This window comes from Lactuca sativa, chromosome 3 (genome assembly GCF_002870075.4).
Source record: "Lactuca sativa cultivar Salinas chromosome 3, Lsat_Salinas_v11, whole genome shotgun sequence".
Taxonomy (NCBI): Eukaryota; Viridiplantae; Streptophyta; class Magnoliopsida; order Asterales; family Asteraceae; genus Lactuca; species Lactuca sativa.
In genome coordinates this window covers 319494228-319517956 of record NC_056625.2, presented here as the reverse complement: position 1 = coordinate 319517956, position 23729 = coordinate 319494228, and positions in this window count along the sequence as shown.

The following is a 23729-nucleotide window of genomic DNA, read 5'->3' as shown; positions in this document are numbered from 1 at the left end:
CCTAATTGACTTTGGGTCTATGGATTGGGCCTTGGGCTTGAATGAACCAAGTTTGGGGTAATGTAGTAATTATCCAAAGAATGTATTATTGGTTATGTGTTGGGACCCAATTATTAATTGGGTGATGTTTTGATATTGACAGATCGGGAATCTGTCATCCAGCAGCTGGGGTCGAGTCTGCGGGACTTCAGCTAGTGGGGGATTGTGCCTTCGGGACTTCAGCAGTGTGAGGTGAGTTACCTTCCAGTATCGGTGGGTCTATGGCCACAATGTCGGCCCACCAGTAGGATTGTATGATAGGTGTTTGTCTCTGTGATATTCATCTAGGTTTGCTACTACCTGTGATATGTTATTGTGCTAGTATGATATGATGCTATGTGCTAGTGACAGTAGGGGGAGATAGTCCCCCGGAACACCGGTCGATAGGGCCGAAGGGGCGGTTATGCCCAGCCATGCTAGACAGTTTGAGATATATGTGTTATGTGGTAGTGGTAGGGGTGAAATAGTCCCCAGTATCCGGTCGAGAGGACCGAAGGGGAGACCAGCACCCAGATATGCTAGTCAGTATCCGGTCGAGAGGACCGAAGGGGAGGCAAGCTCCCAGATATACTGGTCAGTATCCGATCGAGAGGACCGAAGGGGAGACCAGCACCCAGATATGCTAGTCAGTGTCCGGTCGAGAGGACCGAAGGGGAGGCAAGCTCCCAGATATACTGGTCAGTATCCGGTCGAGAGGACCGAAGGGGTAGGTCGGGCACCCAAATATGCCTGACAATACTTGTATGTTATGTGATTGTATGGTATGTGGTATGTTAGGGGAACTCACTAAGCTTCGTGCTTACGATTTTTAGTTTTGTTTTCAGGTACTTCGTGTTTAAAAGAAAGGAGCCGGCTTGATCGCAGCGCATCACACTATGGTTTTCCGCACATGAGATCTTTGGGATTACACTCTGATATTGTTTTATGATAACATGTTTGATTATTTCTACTTTGGTTTTCACATGACATGATATTACAAATGTTTTATTACACTGTTAGTTTTATAATGACGTATTTAAAAATGAAATTTTTGGCCTGTATTTTTGGGATGTTACAGAAATGCATGATTCAGAGTTTATAGAGTTAGGACCAGTGGGTCCACAGAGTTATGGTACCCAGAGGGTCCCACAGAGGTATTCGACCAGAGGGTCAATAGAGTTACAGCCTCGAGTGGCTGATATGTGTTTATGTGGTATTTCGGGGAACTCACTAAGCAAATATGCTTACAGTGTTATGTGTGGTGTTTCAGGTACCAGCGATGATCGTGGGAAGGCGCCGGCATGACTCGTACACACGCACACTGGAGCTTATATATTTGATCTTGGGGTTTTGTATTAAGATAATGATGATACAATGGTTTTAAACGTGGATGTGAAAGAAATTATATGATTTTTAAAATGCGAAAAATTGTTTAAATCTTTGCGGTGTTACAAAAAGTGAAGCCATCACCACCACCATGAGGTGGTGGGTGTCACCTTCAACCACCACCTGGCACCACAAGGGTGGATGAGTGTGTGTGTATGTGTTATTTTGTGTGTGTGTTAATTTGTATATTATGTTGTACAATTATATTTTGACCGGCATAATTAAGGAAATCCATCACCACCACCGTGAGCCACCATTGACCACCGTTACCCGAGTTGGTAGTGGGTGGTGCCTGACTTAATTAACATTAATTAACCTAAAAACTTAATAAATGGACTAATTGGAATGCGAGTGGGTTGGAAACCCTAATTAGGGTTTAAAAAACCCTAATTTTAGATATGTTAATCTGGAATTGTCGGGACCCGCATGTTTGGACCATTGGATTGGAATTATGGATTAATCCCGACCACATTGTATGGCTGACCTAGTAGAGTGATGGACTTAATGGATTAAATCCTTAATGGGTTAAGCGAGAACACTTAACCCTAATCGTCAATTTATATGGAAACCCTAATTTTGTTTAGGCCTTGAGTTGGGCCTTTCTGTTGGGTTTTGGTGATTGGGCTATTGATGGGCCATTTAAGAACAAGTATATAGACTAGAATATTTGGATGGGCTTTAGGGTGTGGCCAATGTGAGGGGTTTGGGCCCAATTTGGAAAATTGGGCCATAATTGGGCCTTGATGACTATGAGATATTGGTCCATCGGAATGCCAAATGTTTGGACTAGAATAAATGGTTGGGCCTTAAGGTAAGACCATGTAGAGGTCTAGGCCCAATTTGGAAAATTGGGCCATATGTTGGGCTTTGGTCCATTGTATGACCTATTGGACCTTTGGAGTGTGAACTTGGGCCTTGGGTTTGAATCAAGCTAGGAGTGGGGGTAAAGTAGTCTTTTTACCCCAAGTATGGACTTATGGCTATGAATTGGAACCCAATTATTACTTGGGTGTTATTTTGATGTTGACAGTTCGGTAATCTATCATCCAACAACTAGAGTTTTGTCCGCGGGACTTCAGCAATGTGAGGTGAGTTACCTTCTAGTAGGAGTGGATCGAAGACACTAATGCCGACCCACTGGTAGTTGTTTATAAAAGAGATGATTGTATTTGTGATAACTGTCTGGTATGCTAATATCTGTTATGATTTATGTGCTTATTGCTATGTTATTATATGGTAGTGGTAGGGGGTAAAATAGTCCTCGTAGCCGGTGGAAAGGACCGAAGGGGTAGGCCAGCACCCATATATGCTAGGCAATATGTGATTTATGTGTATATGCTAGGGTATTACTATTGGATTAGACGTCTGAGCTCATAACTATTATTGATATGTACTCGACCCGATAGTAGCATGGTCCATTTGGGTTGCATAACACAAGGACAATTTGTTAGGATGGACTCTAGAGTGAAAGATTATATATGATTTATTAATATATTATAAGTTCTAATATATTAATATATAAGATCATATGTTTTAATTAGTATTGATCAAGAATTAATTTGGAATTAATTTAGTGATCAAAAGAGACTAATTAAATCTATGGGGACTAATTATGGTAATTAGTTATATTTATATGTGTTGGGCTTATGATCCATATTGGACCAAGTTTATGTATGGATACATAAAGAGTTGGGCCACATGAACCATGGATCATAAAACCCATGGATGTGGATTTGGGTTGTATCCATGACCATTGGAATCCAACATATAAATATATATGTTCATGACCAAAAATGTACACATGAAGTATATTTTTTCTTAGAGAAATATGGAGGTGTTTTTGGTGCATGGAATTCTCTCTCAAGAGTCACCTTTGTCCTAGGTGAGTTGTGAGTCCATTTGAGGTGCAACACTTGGGGCACTAAGTTCTTAAAGGCCAAAGTCTTTCAAGCAACACCAAATACATCAAGACTCCAAGCCACATAAAATGTATGTTACTCTAACTAGTATTTTGTATTGTATATGATCAATCGAATGCTAGTTATAGGTTTAATGCCTTGGAAACACCTTTCCATGTATAATTAGTGAAAACATAGATCCAAGGTATTTAGGGTTGTATGTGCACCGTAGGATGTTGTAGTTGATGGGTTTTATGCATAAGAAACAATCCTATGTGCTCATACAAACCCTAATGCTTGGATCTAGGTTTCTCTGTTGTACATGCTTTAAATCCAAGACTTACAAACCTAGATATATCATATATAATTCGAAATTATCATAAATAAAATAGATCTAAGTGTTTTATCTCTTTCAAGTAGCTTGAAATCCTTGTAATCTTCTTGATCTTGAGCTTAGAGTCACAATTGTAACTCCTCTAATGGGTCACAAATCCCACAAGCAAGAAGGCAATATGAGGAAAGATGAGAGGTGCTGAAATTGGCCCTAGGGTTCTCTTAGAAGCATGTGTAGCCAATTTCCATAGCCTAGGGGTCTTATTTATACTTGCAGGCTGCTAGGGTTTCAGTCTAAACCCTAATGGACAACTTAACCACCAAGCAGACCAAGGAACCTTCTGGAATAAAGCCTGGGACGAAAATATGATGGATCCCCATCATAATTCCGTTCCCCTTAAGTCCATAAGGTTTCCTTTGCCCAAAACTTAACTATCATACATTTGACAGTTTATACCCTCTTATTTAATTAATCTCTTTTAGTCACCAAATTAATTCCTAATTAATTTATGACTAATACCAATTAAATAAGTATGATTTTTCCTTTAATATATTATTCTTATAATATATTAATAAACCATAATATTCTCTCTTTCTCCTTAAATTACCTTGTCAAGTTGCTTTGGTGAAGGCAACCCAAAAGGACCATGCACAACCGGGTCAAGTACATACCAAATATAGTTACGGGCTTAGACACTAATCCATCAGTCTCCCACTTGGATAAGTCTAGTAACTATATCTCACATATGACTTCAGAATCTGATTAGCAATCGTAGCTCTTATACTTCATTGTCAACTCAGATAAGCTTGTCCTTCAGATAAGGGATCGTATAATCCTCTGTTCTAGACATCATGCTGACAATGCTTATTGTCCAACACTTGTTTCTTGATGTCTGTTTTGTTTGACATAGAATTTAATTGAATACATCAACTACATTCTGACCGGGCCCGACACATAAGTCAAACCAAATCATCAAGTGGCCAAGATATCACTTTTATTCTCATAGAATAAAAGGAACACATCAACTTCGATTCATATGCATCTATTATTTACTAATTGACTTATGCACAACAATGTGTTTTATAACATCAAGTTACTGATGCGTTTACACATGCATCATCAATGCATAACCAACCAGCAAACAACAACCATATCTCTATGTTTTAAGACTATATGATATTATCGCTTTGCGATCACTTTAGGTAGAGCACCACGAAGTGATACCAGCAAACGCGGGTTTATTCTAATGCTCAAATCAAATTCATAAGCACTCATGAACTTTGCAGCAAACCTTTTCTATGCCCAAAACCTTTTAGACAATCTAAAAACAATTCATGACAGTATTCATTCACATCTACTTCCAAAAAATGAACGACTGTGGACCGTTTGAATAATCTTATTATTCAGCAAGTCAAAACATGCAAAATAGAAACAATAGATAAATAACCAACACAAGACAGTAACTTTACTTATAAATAACACCACTTTATTTATTCATCAAATGTCAAGTACAAACTATCTATTATACGTTTCCTATCTAATCCAAACTTATATCATCCTTCAGCCAAACGCTCCTGGCGTGCTGCAAGTGTTTGACCCTACTCAGTCCCTTCATAAGGGGATCTGCTAGATTTTCCTCTGATGATACCCTCTTCACAACAAGGAGTCCCTCTTCTACTCGATGTCTGATAAAATGGTATTTTCTGTCGATATGTCGAGACCTCCCATGATCTCTTGGTTCCTTAGTTAAGGCAACCACTCCTTCATTATCATAGAAAATTTCCACCGGCTCCTTTATGGATGACATAACTCCAAGGTCTCCAATGAAGTTCTTCAATGTGACAACCCGATATTTCGAGGCAATGTAATGTAAAACCAATCAAATCTAGGTCAAAATATAACTTTCCTAAAATCTTATTTGGGTTAAATAAAGTAGTAGGAATCGTATCAAGGTTTTCGTACATATAAAGAACCCTAAAATCCGAGTTATAACGAAGAAGTTATGACCAACCGAAGATTCTCGGCAAAACCGGCAGCAACGATTAAACGAAAAATGCGAAGTTTCAATACAATAGTTTTTAGCCTTAAGTATCTAAATGAAAGTTATAGATAACCTCAAACCGTGAGCGTACATAAAAAGAACGTCCAAATCTGACTTCGGATGAGGAAGTTATAATTTTCCAAGATTCGGGTATAGCAGTAGACAGCTAAAAACTCGAAATAGAGCTCGAGATACTTTTGACCGAAACAAACTAAATGGGAATCTAAGGTCTCAACAATACTAGCGCAACGGTAAAAAGTCTGACGAAAACGAACGTCGGATAAAGAAGTTATGAATTTTTGAAGAAATTCCTTAATCAAGTCATTTTAATAAATAAATAATAAAAATAATTTCATAATTTGCCAACGGAATCTAAACGAAAGTTGTAGATCTTAGTCTCACCTACGCGTGGATATAAAGAACGTCGAAAACGGAGTTCGTATGAAGGAGATATGAATTTTAGAAGTTTATTTAAAATAAATATAAATTTAAATATAAATTCTTGGTAATATCCGAAGGGGAGTCAGCAGATAGGACCGGAGTACGCCCTGCGTACCCTCGTGCGCCCCGCGTACTCGAATCAAGGGCCTCGGATCGTCCACATCTCCCCTATGCGAAGCTACCGACCCGCCCCATCCGACCCGTCCCATCCGATCCGTCCCATCCGAAGCCGAGGCAGTCGAGGACTCGCTCATGCATGACGTACGCGTACGTGCTGCGTACGAGCGTACGCCCCGTGTACTGAGGCTTCTCAGACCCCCTATAAATAGAATGCGAGGGTTTCCGGAAAAATTGCTCATTTCTCTCCTTTCTCTCACGATCTTGCCTCGATTTCCGTTCCCGTTCAAACCCGAAGCTCTGGTCTTTTTGCTCAAGTCCCGAGGGTCGATTTCACTCCCGAGAATCCCGAGAAAAATCCGTTTCCCAAGACGAAACTCTGCCCGGTTTTCCATCTCGCTATCTTCAAACTTTCAAGTGAGTTCATACCCCTTTAATCAACCTTTGAAATGATTTTAAATGTTTTAAATACTTATGGGGGGAATACAAGTTAAATACGTATAGTTATTGCTTCAATCACATGTGATTGCATTAATCACATGTGATTAATAACTAGGGAAACCAGTGATTTTATCACTGTTCAAACTGTCTATCAAACTGTTTTACTTCAAAATGTTTTACAAACCCTTTTACTTTTCAAACTTATTTACAACTGTGATTCAAACAAATGTTCCTTATACTTAAACTGTTTTATCAAACCTATGCCTTCAAATTGTTTTATAGATTGACATCAAGTCGATCTTTTCTTAAAATAATACTTATGTTTCAAATGTTTTATAAAAACTTATTTATGCTTTTATATTATAAATTGCATGCCCATATATGTATAGATGTATAAATAATGTTTAAAGGGCTTAGGAAGGCCATCCGCCCTATTTCCTTTTTCTCAATTTGGATGTGGTCTGGTGGGATTTCGGGTGACCATCCGAAGGTCGTTTCAATATTAGTTATATATCAAATATACATATATAGACATAAAAGTACTTCCATATTCATACGTACTAGACACATCATTAGTAAGTTACCATCGGGGTAACACAGGATCATACTATTACAACTGCTAGATCAATGAGTCAGTTCATTCATGAGTCCATATACAACTATACTATGAGAACATATACAACTATACTAGGAAGAGAACATATACAACTATACTATGAGAACATATACAACTATACTAGGAAGAGAACATATACAACTATACTATGAGAACATATACAACTATACTAGGAAGAGAACATATACAACTATACTATGAGAACATATACAACTATACTAGGAGGAGAACATATACAACTATACTAGAACGAGAAACATTACATTACACATACTAGAATACTTAAATTACTGTGATTTAAATCGGAGCATGACTTAACCGTCATGACTCGAGTTGTGGCCAGAGTCTCTTGGAGGGGGAGCGTGAGTTTGCGTATAGATCTATGCTGGATTGACAATCCTACACCTTGCTGCTAGCTATAGCCGGACCTGCAGGTCTGCGGGTGCCAAACGTCATTTCTTTATTACGACCATTCATTATGTCGTTGTTACTAGTCGATACTATGGTGCAATTTATCACATAATGCCTTAATATAAATCCGGTTTAAGGTAGTTAGTACAGCAGTAGCTCCTATAATACAAAACTACAGTACTACAATGATTTACCCATTACATATTTTTAGTGATAACCTCACTTAAACATTAATGTACAAACTATATTTTGTTAAATGATAGTTATACTTGGGAAATTACACACTTTTACAACAAACGAGCATACAAAACATTTAAGCCCTGGTAGAAGGCTACTTTAATAGAAAATATAGGTTTTTCTGAGAGATTCAAACTTTTACAAACACTTACATACAATTTACAACTTATATTTACGACAGGTTCAAACGTTTTGATAACAAACATCGACACTAAAATACTTATGAACTCACCAGCTTAATGCTGATAAACTCTTTCAAAATAACTTGTATTCTCAGGTCATCAGTAGGCAGGTACCGATGCCAACTTTTGAGAAGATGGAGCGCATCCAAGACTCATCATATTATTATTTTGATTTACCTTATATTTTTGGTGTCTAAAACTGTACAGAACACACTTGTATTAAAATTATATATTTAATGCAATGGATGATGTTGTTTGATTATTTACATTTACTGTGTTGTGATACTTTACAAGATGTCCTCCACCCCAGAACGTTTCCGCCGTTCTTGGTTTTGGGGTGTGACATTCAACCACATAGCCTCCTTCGACGCTTTGCTTGCTGCAATGTACTCTGATTCGCACACTGAATCAGCCACGATATCCTGCTTGGAAATTTTCCAAGTCACTGCTCCTCCATTTAGGGTAAAAACCCAGCCCGACTGCGATCAGTAACTATCTTGATCCGTCTGAAAACTAACGTCACTATACCCTCATACTCTTAAGTCATCACTCCCACTGAGGACTAGGAACCATTCATTGGTCCTTCGTAGGTACTTAAGAATATTCTTAACTGCAATCCAATGAGCTCTACCAGAATTCCCTTGATATCTGCTGACCATGCTCAAAGCGAAGGCCACATCGGGGCGAGTACAAGTCATAGCGTACATGATAGAGCCTACTACGGAAGCGTAAGGTACTCGGCTCATATCAGCTATCTCTGCCTCTGTACTCGGGCTTTGAGTCTTACTCAACTTGGTATTGCTTTGGATTGGTAACTCCCCTTTCTTGGAATTTTCCATACTAAAACGCTTTAGTACCTTATCCAAGTATGTATCCTGACTATGTCTTATCAGTCTCTTTTCCCTGTTTCTTACTATCCTTATCCCCAGAATATAAGCAGCCTCTCCGAGGTCCTTCATAGCAAAACATTTCCCAAGCCAGGACTTGACCTCCTGCAAGGTTGGGACATCGTTTCCTATGAGTAGTATGTCATCAACATACAATACGAGGAAGCTTACTATACTCCCACTAGCTTTGACATATACACAAGATTCATCTTTGCTTTGCAGAAAGCCAAATTCTTTAACCTTCTCGTCAAAACAAAGATTCCATCTGCGAGACGCTTGTTTCAATCCATAAGTGGATTTCTCAATCTTACACACTATATTTGGATGTTTTGCATCGACAAACCCCTCTGGCTGATTCATATACGCATCCTCAACCAACTTCCCATTAAGGAAAGCGGTCTTCATGTCCATCTGCCAGATTTCATAATCATGAAACACAACTATTGCAAGCATTACCCTAATAGACTTTATCTTCACAACTGGTGAGAAGGTCTCATCATAGTCAACTCCAGGAGTTTGAGTAAAGCCCTTCGCAACCAATCGCACTTTATAAGTGTGCACATTCACATCCATGTCCGTCTTCTTCTTGAAGATCCATTTGCACCTGACTGTCTTCCGACTCGGTACATTATCAACCAAATTCCAAACTTGGTTGTCGTACATGGACTGAATCTCGTTGCCCATCGCCTTTTTCCATTTAGCAGACTCCAGGCTTGCCATGGGTTCTTTGTAGCTGCTAGGTTCGTCCAAATTCATTAGTGTTTCATCACTAGTAAACATATCCCCTTCAGTAGTAATATGAAAACCATAAAACTGGGGTGGAACACTAACCCTATTAGAACGTCTAAGAGGTAAGGACTCGTCAACGGGTTCAATAGGAGTTTCCTCCTCGGGTTGAGCGCCAGTGTTGGAGGTTCCTTCATCGTTTTGTTCTTGAATATCTTCAAGATCAATTTGCCTCCCACTGTCTTCTTGGCTTATCGATTCCCTTTCTCAGAAAACTCCTCTTCTAGCAGCGAAGACAACATTGTCATTCGGTCTATAGAAAAGATAGCCAAAAGACTTCTGCGGATAGCCGATGAAATAACACTTCTCACTACGAGGTTCGAGCTTGTCATGAGTCTCTTTTCTTACGAAAGTCTCGCAACCCCAAACCTTAATATGTGCCAACGAGGGAGCTTTCCCTGTCCACATCTCGTAAGGAGTCTTGGTAATCTTCTTGGTGGGAACTAAGTTAAGGAAGTGGGCGGCAGTCTCTAAGGCATACCCCCAGAGAGATATTGGTAATGAAGTCCGACTCATCATAGAACGAACCATGTCCAACAAGGTTTGATTACGTCTCTCAGCCACCCATTCAATTGTGGCGTTCTCGGAGACGTCAATTGCGAAACAATTCCGCATTCTTTAAGATAGTCGTGAAACTCAAGACTTAGTTACTCTCCTCCTCGGTCTGACCGAAGCATCTTGATTTTCCTGCCCAGCTGATTCTCCACTTCATTCTTAAACTCCTTGAACTTTTCAAAGGTTTCCGACTTTTGCTTGATTAAGTAGATATATCCATATCTGCTATAATCATCCGTAAAAGTCACGTAGAAGCGGCAAGCATCCCTTGTGGTGGATCTAAAGGGCCCACACACATCGGTGTGTATGAGATCCAATGGACCCTCACCCCTTTCATAAGTGCCAGTAAAGGGTGACTTGGTCATCTTCTCAAGTAAACAAGATTCACACGCGTCATCGTCCCTAAGGTCGAATGACTCCAACACCCCATCCTTTTGGAGTTGGGCTATGCGTTTCTTGTTGACATGGCTAAGGCAACAGTGCCACAAGCATGCTTTGTCTAGGCTAGTAGACGAATCAATATTCAATACATCATTTCCTAAATTATCAACAACCATCACAGATTCATAAATCCCATTACAAGGTAATGCATTGAAATAAAACACACCATTCAAATAAACATTAATAGAACCATTACTATTATCAAAAGAATATCTAAAACCTTGTCTAAACAATCCATGAAATGAAATAATGCTTCTTGCCATATCTGGCGAATAACTGCAATTTTCTAAATCTAACCCTAACCCATTACTCAGCACTAAAGAATAAACTCCGACTTTGGTCACAGGCGACGATCTTCTATTTCCCATAATCAAGTTTATCTTCCCATGTTCCGTCTCCCTACTTCTTCTTAGGCCCTACAATCAGAACAAATGTGGTAACCACACCCTGTATCAAGAACCCATGAAGTAGCAAATGATGAGTTATTAGATTTAATAGAATACATACCTGCGAACGTGGTCTTAATCTTCCCATCATTTATGTCTTGTAGACATTGAGGGCAACTTCGTTTCCAGTGGCCCTTCTTGTGGCAGTAATAGCACTCTGCTTCTTTGGGGTCGGAAGAGGGTTTGGCCGAACCATCTTTGGTTCCACTAGAAGAGGAACCATCTTGGGTCTTACCCTTATGGTGGCCCTTACATGGAGCCTTTCTCTTCTTTCCCTTTCCTTGACCAATTGCCAATATGGGAGTAGCCACAACAGGGGATGGTGCAACCGATTTGTCTTTGAGGTTGCTCTCAGCAGTCCTCAACAGTCCTTGGAGCTTGCTCAAGGAGACCTCCTCCTTGTTCATGTGGTAGGTCATTCTGAACTGGTTGTAACAAGAGGGCAAGGAGTGGAGGATTATATCGATAGCCAAATCCTCATCAAACTTAACATTAAGTTTGAGAAGACGATCAACATACCTCTGCATTTTCTGCAAATGAGAGGTTAGGGATTCTCCACTCCCCTTCTTAGCGGTGATCATGTTAGTAATGATCTCATAGCGCTCTTGCCTCGCGCTTTGGTGGTACCGGTCTAGCAAATCCTGATGCATTTCATACGGATACATGTCCTCATAGGACTTTTGGAGTTCGAGGTTCATGGTGGCCAACATGATGCAATGAACTTTCGTAGCATCATGCTTGTGGGCCTCAAATGTGTAACATCCGGGATTTCGAGTATGTTAGTTTGTGTTTCAAATTTTGAGGATTTAGGAGGGACTCGACGAGTTGAGAGTCTGACTCGTCGAGTCATGTCGAGTTAATTGCGAGTATTTAATGAGAGGACAAGACGAGTCTAAGCATGGACTCGCCAAGTAGGTGTTGGGCAGATAAAACCCTAAGTTCCGGGGATTGGAGCCTATTTAAAGGAACTTATGACCTTGGATGCGCCTCATATCTCTTGTGAGAAACCCTAAACTGCCATTGGATCCAAGGGAGAGTTCTTATGATGAAATCAAGTATTTTGGTTTGATTTTTGCAAAGGAAGAGAAGGGATTCAGCTAGAAGGATCAAAGGAGGATGTCATTCTGAGACATTTAAGCAGGGATCTATATTATGAGGTAGTAATTCAACCCTTTCTTCTGTTTTGTGAATAATCCTTGAATTTAGGGTTTCCTTTACCCTTTCTTGGATGGTATATGATGCATATGAGGACCCAATGTGGAATAAGTATTAGATCTGGACCTTAAGAGGTCCAGAGAGTCCCAATCTTCCAGCTTTATGCAGTTCCATTGGAGTTATGATTTTTAGAGCTATTTCACCATATAGAGCTATATGTGTGTTGCATGTGTACAAAGTCTGGACCTTTACGTGACTTTTGGGTGTTAGAGGGTTAGATCTATATGTTGTGGAAATAGATCTGACCTCAGAAGGTCATTTGAGTGTGGCCATGGAGGAAACTCGTCGAGTCGATAAGAGGACTCGATGAGTTGAGTCGGGTTGCCCCACGATTCGTGACCAGTGGTAAACCATCAAGTCAAAGGTTAACTCGACGAGTTGGGTGACACCTTAGGAAGATTCAGAGGACAAGCATGGACTCGCCGAGTCACCTAAGTGCACTCGACGAGTCTGGTCAAAAGTTTGACCATTGACTAGATTTGACTTCAGTTGACCTTAGGGTTTTGGTCATACTGATTCAAGAGAGGTCAGAGAAGGGCAGGATGGTCTTTTACCCATTCTATAGAGATGAGTTCAAGAGAAAGTATTTATTAGAGATGTTTGCCTTTTGTGTTAGGCGGAGGCTCGATCGAGGTTATCAAGCCAGAAGGTTTACTAGACATCATGAGAGGTGAGTCTTCTCACTATGCCTTACCCGATGGGGTGATTATGTGTGACCGGAAGGTCTTATGTGTAAGATCAAAATGTGATGTATGTTGTATATGTAATATGTTATGATATGAGTATGATGATATGGACCGGAAGGTCAACAGAGTTATGGGATGGAAATCCCCTGAGACACTTGGATCGGAAGATCCCATAGAGCTATGGCCTAGAAAAGCGTATGTGTTGTACGTGGTATTTTGGGGAACTCACTAAGCATTTATGCTTACAGTGTTATGTGTTATGTGTTTCAGGTACTAGCGATGATCGCGGGAAGGCGCCGACATGACCCGTACACACTGGCAGAAGATTTATTTTATGATCTTGGGATATGTTTTATCATGATGGCATTTGTTAAATTTGAGATTTGAGAATATTGAATGAGTTTTATGTTATTTGAAAAATGAAAATTGTTTTGAAAATTTACGTTGTTACAAAAGGCGGCCAACTCTTTAGGAGTAGCAACATCTGGGATGATCTTCTCAAGCTTTTCATCAAGGACATATTCTTTGTCCTCGTAGCGAGTGATCATGTGAATATACCTCATCCACTCGTTGAAGTTTGAGCCGTCAAATGTCACCTTTTGACATAGGTTCATCAACGAGAATGACCCAGAAGCGTTGTTGTTGTTGTTTGCAAACATATGAAAAGGAAAAGGAACAAAGTTTGATTAGAAATGAGTCCCTAATTAAAATTAGGGCTAGGACCCAACAACATTATTTACAACTTAGAAAGGGATGCCGTATTCTAAAAGTAAATAATTTGAAGGTAAGTGAATGACGATTAACTAATTCTCACCATGAAAAACGAAAAGGAGATTAAGTTTTAAATGTATTTGAAAACTCCTAGGCCTTTGAGATTCATTGAACTTTTCAATGGCATATTTAAATCTCGATATGCACTTCAAATTGGCGACTGGGATACCGAGGATCGCAAACAAGTTGTGAATAACCATGAGAATCAACATGGTGCTCTTAATGTCTCTATCACCTAATCAGTGTGCCGGTAAACCACACACGCTCCATTGATCTATGATAAACATCTAGTCACCCTTCGCCACCAATGTCAATCCCAAATTAGTGTGCCAGTTAACCACGCACGCTCCACTAACATTTGACAAGGGTACAAAGTGTAATTCCATGGAATAGCATCATTTTCACATTTTGCCCTAAAGTAACTAAGATTGGGAATTTGTAAAACATGTAGTTACTTTGTATCTTACATTATACTTTTAATGAGGAGAGGATTGCCCTATCCTACCCGTTCGGCTAATGAACCTCCACCAGTCAAGCAAGCGGTGGGTGTGAGTGTACACCCATTAAGCGCCATTTTATAGGCAGCAACCTTATACCCACCTTATAGACCGGCTTCGTGAATGAGGCCTACTAACGGTAAGACTAGCATTTTAATTATATATATATATATATATATATATATATATATATATATATATATATATATATTCATTAAGCTTGTAATAATATAATAGTATAAGGTCGAATTTTAAACTTGTAAAACTCCAGGGTTTTAAATTTAAATTCTTCAACATTAAACTCTTAATCACAAAATTCAAATTTCAAAACTTGAGGACAAGTTTTGAACTTTTTCAAAACTAAAGGGATCAAATAACAAATAATTTAAATTAAACAATTAATTCCATAATTATCTATATTTGACCTAATCCAATTTTAGACATAAGATAATTACCAAATAATTTTAAATAATTCATATCTATCATATAAACAACCAATATTCAAAAGATTTGAAATTATCTATTGTTTTGGCATGGATAATCATTTAATTAAGGTAAAATTTGGATTTTTAAATTCAAAAAACGATTTAGGAATCAAATCCAAGACAAAAAAGCAACTAAATCCCGAAATATCCTCTGCCTGACGCACGAACTCGCCGAGTCAGCTCTGAACTCGCCGAGTAGGGGCCAACTCGTCGAGTCCAAATACTGACTTGCCGAGTTGAGTCGGGCAGAGGCAAGAAACTCGATTTTCAGCAAGTAAAACAGTTAAGCATCACATACAATTGAAACCAATCAAGGCTCTGATACCACTGATGGGTTTTATGCATAAGAAACAATCCTATGTGCTCATACAAACCCTAATGCTTGGATCTACGTTTCTCTATTGTACATGCTTTGAATCCAAGACTTGCAAACCTAGATCTATCATATATAATTCAAAATTATCATAAAGAAAACAGATCTAAGTGTTTTACCTCTTTCAAGTAGCTTGAAATCCTTGTAATCTTCTTGATCTTGAGCTTAGAGTCACAATTGTAACTCCTCTAATGGTTCACAAACCCCACAAAGCAAGAAGGCAATATGAGGAAAGATGAGAGGTGCTGAAATCGTCCCTAGGGTTCTCTTAGAAGCATGTGTAGCCGATTTCCATAGCCTAGGGGTCTTATTTATACTTGCAGGCTGCTAGGGTTTCAGTCTAAACCCTAATGGACAACTTAACCACCAAGCAGCCCAAGGAACCTTCTGGAATAAGGCCTTGGACGAAAATATGATGGATCCCCATCATAATTTCGTTCCCCCTTAAGTCCATAAGTTTTCCTTAGCCCAAAACTTAACTATCATACATTTGATAGTTTATACCCCTTTATTTAATTAATCTCTTTTAGTAACCAAATTAATTCCTAATTAATTTATGACCAATACCAATAAGTATGATTTCTCCTTTAATATATTATTCTTATAATTTATTAATAAACCATAATATTCTCTCTTGCTCCTTAAATTACCTTGTCAAGTTGCTTTGGTGAAGGCAACCCAAAAGGACCATGCACAACCCGGTCAAGTACATACAAAATATAGTTACGGGCTTAGACACTAATCCAACAGTAGTATACTAAAACCCATCAGTGGTATTAGAGCCAAGGATTGTTTTTAGTTATACTTGATGCAAATTGCTGAAAAAAAAAAAAAGCTAAAAAAATCATTTTTTTGCTGTCTGGACAAATGACTCGCCGATTCCATTAAGGGACTCGACGAGTCCATGTATAAATTCATCCAACTCGTCGAGTTGGTTAATGCACTCGACGAGTTGGACCCCCTACCAATATATTTTCGAGTTTTTTGGCTGGTATTGGACTAGGAACATTACCCTAAGCTGTTTTTGAACTTATAAACCTGTTTTTGATTTGGTAATGTTCATGCTAATCCCATTTCAAAGATAATTATCATAATTTCAAGATTTGTATTAGTTTATATGTTCATGCTAATTTCTTGAATATTGATGATTTGAATTATCTTGTTCTTATGAGTTAGTTTAGATTGATAGAAAAATTATGTGATAATTTGTTTTCAATCCAAATTGTTCTAAAAGTTGTTCATAAAAAGTGTTTTTGTAAATTGTCCTCAACTTATATGAAAAGTCACATTTATGATTTTTAAAACTCATAAAATTTCCATAAGTTAAGAAAATGAAGAGTCTCATTTTTTAAATGTTTTAAAGTCTTCCATAACTTGTCCTCAAGTTATGGAACTTGAAGAGTTTTTCATTAAAAGTACTTTAAACTCATAAGTTATGGAAACCAAAAGTTTTTGAATTGTTCAAAACTTGTCCTCAAGTTTTGGAATTTGTAAAGTTTACCCCCATGAATACTTTAATTCCAAGTTAAACCCTTAGAATTTTAAAAGTTAAATTCAACTCTTATACTATTATAATATTTATAGTTAATGGTTATATATATATATATATATATATATATATATATATATATATATATATATATAAGAACAAAGTCAGTCTTACCGTTAGTAGGCCTCATTCTCGAAGCTGGTCTATAAGGGGGGGGGGGGGGTGTATAAGATTACTGCCTATAAAATGGCAATTTAATGGGTGTCCACTCTCACCCACCGCTTCCTTGACTGGTGGAGGGTCGTTAGCCGAACGGGTTTGACAGGACATTAATTCTCCCTTCATTAAAAGTATAATGATAAATACTAAGTAACTAAACACTTATAAATTCCCAATCTTAGTTACTTAGGAAAATGTGAATTTGGTGCCAACCCATTAAATTACACTTTGTACCTTACCAAGTCGTTGGTGGAGCGTGTGTGGGTAACTGACACACTAACATGGACTAGCAAGAGTGGCAAAGGGTGACTTAATGTTTATCATAGATCGGTGGAGTGCGTGTGGGTAACCAGCACATCAATTAGGTGATAAATATTAAGGGTACCAAGTTAATTTGCATGTTTATTCACACATTGTTTGTGATCCTCGGTATCCCAGTCACAAACTTGAGAGGGCACAATCGAGATTTAAACATGCCATTGAATAGTTCAATGAATCTCAAAAGATCTAGGAGTTTCAAATTCAATTAAAACCTAATAAATTATTTCGTTTTTCATGGTGGAAATTGGTGAATTGTCATTCGCCTACCTTCAAATATTTTATAGCTTGGATTACGGGATCCCTCTTCCAAGTTATAAAATATTGTGTTGGGTCCTAACCTTAATATTTCCTATTGGGTGTTATATTAAGGATTTAAATCAACTAACTTGAATTTCTCCCATAGTCTAGTTTAGACAACTATGCTCTTCCCAAATCCATTAGAACAAGCTTTCCTAATGAAGATGATGTCCCGCGATTGGATCATGGAAATCATACTTCTCTTCCTCCACCTCCTCTAATTATTCTCCCTAACCCACAAGTTTAAAGAATTGAATAGTTCAAGGTCGCTCAAGCCAAATTGGCAAGTCTATGTGCACTCACATCTTGGAGATGAAGTCACATGTTATCAAGCCGGGAGCGTCGGGTGTCAAAGTCTTAAGGAAGTTGGTTGTTAACTAGGTTCTCCAATCAATTTCTAAGTCACATAATGAGTTCTTTAAGGAGTACTATGTAACAGACTATGACATGACCCTTAATGATCTTACCTATTTGCTTGATGCTGCAAAATCAACAATGATTTGGAGCAATGGTATAGAAAATTCAATTGGAAGATCGACTTCCCAAAATTCCTTGGACATTGACAATGGTAACATTGGAAATCCAGAAAAGCTTTCTCTTCCCAATGGAAAGGGATCGGCCATAGTCAACCTAGTTGACCAAATGGTAAAGAGAAAGGCTAAGTCTGAGATAGTCCAACGTAACATTACCAAAAAGTCCATATGTCCATTGCCAAAGGAAGGGGCATTGGTTGCGAAGCTGACCTATTTACCTGAAAGATCATAAAGATGGTGAAGTCAAAAAGTTTGACTCTGCTTCGGGTAAAGTCCAATATCTAACTCTATTAAGTTCCTATTTGGAGATTATTATTACATGATGTGGGTCACATTTTGATGTTTTGTAGAATCGAAGAGAGGAAGCTTAAAAGAAGAGTAAGCCGATTCTGATCGCAAGGAAATGGATTTCGATCGCATGATTCGAAGATCAAAATTTTGAGCTACTACTTAAGAGTTATGACAAATTGCTTAGGAATACATAATAACATAATTTTTCATATGTATTTGAATTGTTAGGATAAGTTTTTCTGCAAGTTTTAAATAAAAGAAAAGTTTTGATTTTATTTATTTTAAATCTCCTTACAATGACATTTGTGAAAATTGTTGTTTATATGATTCCATTGATAGCAACATTGGAAAATAGATTAGATTCTTTTGTTTCTGGTAATATCATAATTTACCACATAAGAAAAGATTCTCATCACCCAAGCTTCAGTGGATAGAAACTTGGAATCATGCAACTTGTATTGTATGTTGAATGAGAATTTTCATCTTTGGGAAATTAAGACTAATTCCTTGTTCGCATATATATGTGAGTCAAGTGAAGGGCTAAGAGATCGGGTACACTTGGTTGTGCGCTGATCAGGTCCACCACAAAGATCGATAAGAATATTCATCATGATTTACTAAAGTTTAGTAAATATGGTTATACTTACAAGTTTAAGTATAATTCTGAAACATTGGAAAAGTTTCAATGTATGGTAGAACGGATGAAAAGAATCAAATTAGGCAGAAAGATAAAAGTTTCTCAAATCTAAAAAGATGGGAGAGTACTTTAGTATCGTGTTTTATGATTGTCTTAGTGATTATGAAACCATATCACAATTGATCCTCTAAGGACATCTTAGTGCATTTGTTTGACTAAGAAGAGGAATCGTGAAACGTTGAAATGGTTGAATCAAAAGATAAATTATACTTCGTTCCAAAAACAAGTCTTAGAATCATACTCCAAGATTGTAACTTGAGTGACATAAAATTTAGAAGGTTTATAACACTTGTCAAATGTAGAGTAAAAATTTTTCTTACTCTTGTACATTTAAAATTGGTAAGTTGTGATGTTTTGGATAAAACAAAGACCAACTAAGGCTAATTGTGTGAAGTGTTTGCCTTGATAAGAATCCACACTAACTCTTTAATATTTGCTTTGTTAAGGAATGGTTCTTGAAAAGAGAATCTTATATGTCAAGAGGTCAGTGGGAGTCTTAAAGATCTTGAAAAGTTTCAAGAACTAATCAAGAATAAAAACGGTTGTTAGTCACTAGCACACGACTTGAGGTTTATAGCCCATCGTGTTGATATATTATTGTTTCTTTTTCCCATTCCAGTTAAAGTTGACTATGCACTTGAGTTCTATGAGTTCTATGTTGTTTGGATAACTACTTGGAAGCAATGGTAGGCCCTTGTGCTTCCAGGTGGAAAGAAGGTAAGGTTGAGCAAGTTCAGTCCATATGAGTTTGGATGTGTCACTAACCTTGTCTTGTGATTATGGTTATGAAAAATTCACATGGATAAGAACACATAAACCATAAAATCTAAGTGTCATAAGGTTTCTCTCCGATTGATGAAAATGATGGTGAGAAAACGTTTTCACTAAGTAGATAGCAATTGTGATATTTGCATTCTCAAAGTCGTTAGTGGAGCGTGTGTAGGTAACCGACACACTAACATGGACTTGTGAGAAATGGCAAAGGTTTAAACAACTGAGACTATGATTACGACATCCCTTTTCATAGATCTAAAAATTGTTTAGACACACATATGAGTTATCTAAGGAAAGGTGTATGATTTTGATAAAGTCTTATCAAAGCATCTCGTATCAGAAATCTGAACTTTGGTAAGAAAGTCAATAAAGTATTGGTTTCTAGAAGTCCAACTGATTTCTGGATACATGTCAAAGCTAGTGGGAGCATAATTGTTATGCTAATAAATATCATGTTGGTGGGAGCATGATAATTATGATAAGTGTTGCAAATTAGCAATGTTAATTATAGAAAACAAAAGTTTAAATTGGGAAAAGTTGTTTTGCTAGAATTAAGGGAGAGGAATTTATACTTCATTTAAATTCTAAAAGCTTAGATTGAGGTTTTAATCATCTTTAGTCAAGGATATATATCTATATATATATATATATATATATATATATATATATATATATATATATATGAATTTTATGTTGGAATGGTTCAACATAAGGAAATTCTACATATATTATGTTCTCAAATTTCGATTATGATTACGACATCCCTCTTCATAGTCGAATTATGAAAACATGGGAAATAAAAAAATATTGTAGCAAAAGACTGGTCTAGGATCATGTCTTTATGTGAGACATCATGAATCGTGTTCCATATGCTTCGGGTATAGGATCGATTACATGTGCTATAATATTTATCCTTTCTAAATTTTCCAAGTGCCTAGGGCATTAAGAGGGAAAAAGGTCTAGAATTGGATATGACTAAAGTGATTAAGCAATTGTCGAGGGCATTCTAAGGTTTACCAAAGATTGGTTGCTCATGGACAATTGGAAGTATAGTGTTAATTTTGGAAGGACCATATTGACATATTCTGAAAGGAGGCAACTCTTGTTCAGAAGTGATAGTCAAAATGGGAGTGTGGAAATATTTCCATAGGTGGAAGTTATCCATTAAATATGTGTAAGATTAGAAAACTTAATGCAAGAAGGATGTTCAAAGGAATGTACTTTGAATTTGAGACTTTGTTTTGGAATTTCTCTCCATTGGAATACTTTGTAAATGTCTGTTGCCAAGTCTTTGTGACTTTTGTGCATAGTCATTACAAGAGGATCAATGCATATAAGTTTAGAATGCAATAAAATTTCGGTAAATGGTAGGAATTTGAAATTCTTATATTTACGATAAGGATTTGGGATTATGTAATGAGAATCATTAGAATCATGCTCAATTGGTCTATTCACAAAGTAAGGATCATAGACTAAAATAGTGTGCATACTTGGAGTATGGCATAACTATTGTTTGGAAAAACATAGTGTGCATGCTTGGAGCATGACATGACTATTGTTTTGATTCAAGTATAAAGTTGATTGTTCGAAACATTATACAATGACTAATGAGTAATCACAATGGTGTTTAAATAAAAGGTGTTTTATTTACTCTCAAAGGTGCTTGGGGCTACATAGGATTAGTACTATTCTTGTGTTTCACTTTGCATGTTTTAACTTCCCGAATAACTAGGTTATTCAAACTCTATACAGTCAGTCATACTTTAGAAGTAGGTATGAATCAAGACTACCATGAATGGATCTGTAGTTTGTCTAGGTGGCCTAGACATAGCTGTAGTATTCATGAGTGCTCCTAGAATGAGATTCAAGCATTGGATTAAACCCACACTCATTTGAATCACTTCATGGATTTTATCACGAGTGATCATGAGACGATAATATCTTATATTCTTCAAACGGAGAAGTGTGAGTTGTAGTTGCGCATCGGTTGCACATTGACATATGTAGACGCAACCACTAACTTGGTTGTTATAAAACACATTGTTGTGTGTAAATTGATGAGTAAGTACAAGCAAACATTTGGGTCAAAGTTTATCCATTCCTTTTATCCGTGGAGGGATAAAAGCGATATCTGTGGGCCCCTTAATGATTTGGTGATGACAAACGTAAGTACTCGGCCGAGCCTGGACTGATTTGATTTGTTCAATTAGTCAGTCAACATAAATCAGAAATCGGGAAACAACAAATGGACAGAGAAAATGATTATAATCCATGTCTCAATCAATATGATATCTAGAATGGATGAATATATGATCCCTTATCTAATGGACATGTCATTGACTAGGTCAGAGTTCGGCAACGGCTTCTAAGAGCTACGATTGCTAGTCAGGATCTTGGAGTCATACGCAATACTAGTTTTAGACTTATCCAAGTAGGAGACTGTTGGATTAGATATCTAAGCCCATAACTATTATTGATATGTACTCGAACCGAGAGTAGCATGATCCATTTGGGTTGCATAACACCAGGACAATTTGTTAGGATGGACTCTAGAGAGAAAGGTTATATATGATTTATTAATAGTTTATAAGTTCTAATATATTAATATAAGATCATATGTTTTAATTAGTATTGATCAAAAATTAATCTGGAGTTAATTTAGGGATCAAAAGAGACTAATTAAATCTATGGGGACTAATTATGGTAATTAGTTATATATATATATATATATATATATATATATATATGTGTGTGTGTGTGTGTGTGTGTATGTGTGTGTGTGTTGGGCTTATGATCCATGTTGGACCAAGTTTATGTATGGATACATAAAGAGTTGGGCCACATGAACCATGGTGTAACACACATAAAAATTCGAGCCAATTTAAACTTTTAAAACATTTCAAATCCATACAACATTACAAACTTGTTTTCAAAAAGTATCATATCAGAGTATCCCAGAAACAAATTCATAAAAAGTGAGGAGCGGTACGATCACGCCTTAGCCTTGCCCCAATCTCCTGAAGTACCTGAAACAATAAACTGAAACTGTAAGCCCGAAAGCTTAGTGAGTTCTCCCAAAATACTGATACACATACAGTCCACATAATCATGTCAGCAACGTCATAACATAACAAACTGAAATAGCATAAAATGGGTCCATAACTTTACAGACTGGATTACCCTTTGGGCCCACAGTGTGAGTCTGGATTGCTTCCGGCCCACAACTCACATCTAGCTTGCCATCGAGCCCATAGTACGAGTCTCCCTTAGCCCGTAACTGGAATGCTCCCGGGTTTGTTGGATTACCGCATGAAGCAGTCTCACCTCAACCCATCCCACATAATATATCAACATGTATCATAACTAATACACATACAGATAATCATACAGTATCACAAGTAGTCCTATAGATCTACCCGACTAGCATATCAACTGGCATACATCACTAACTCAACTCAGCATATCAATAACTACTAGGATATCAAATCAAGTGGGCCAGCCTTGGTGCCTTAGACCCCTTAGTATAGTGAGGATAACTCACCTTGCAAATGTCGGCTTGGTAACTAAACTCCAACTCTCAGATCACGACCACAACTCCACCACCTATTATCATAATAGACCTATACTCGTAAGTTCTCAATCTTCCAAGGTACCCCATAAGTCAACTAGTCAACCCTCCGGTCAAAGTCAAAGTCACAGTCAAGGTCAACGGTCCATGTTGACCCTTACTTGTCGAGTACCCTCGGCTACTCGCCGAGTTCCTCGGAATACTCGTCCACTTGCCGAGTCCCCGGAGTGACTCGTCGAGTTCCTATGGTTCGCGATCGAAGCCCTAAGGCCACTC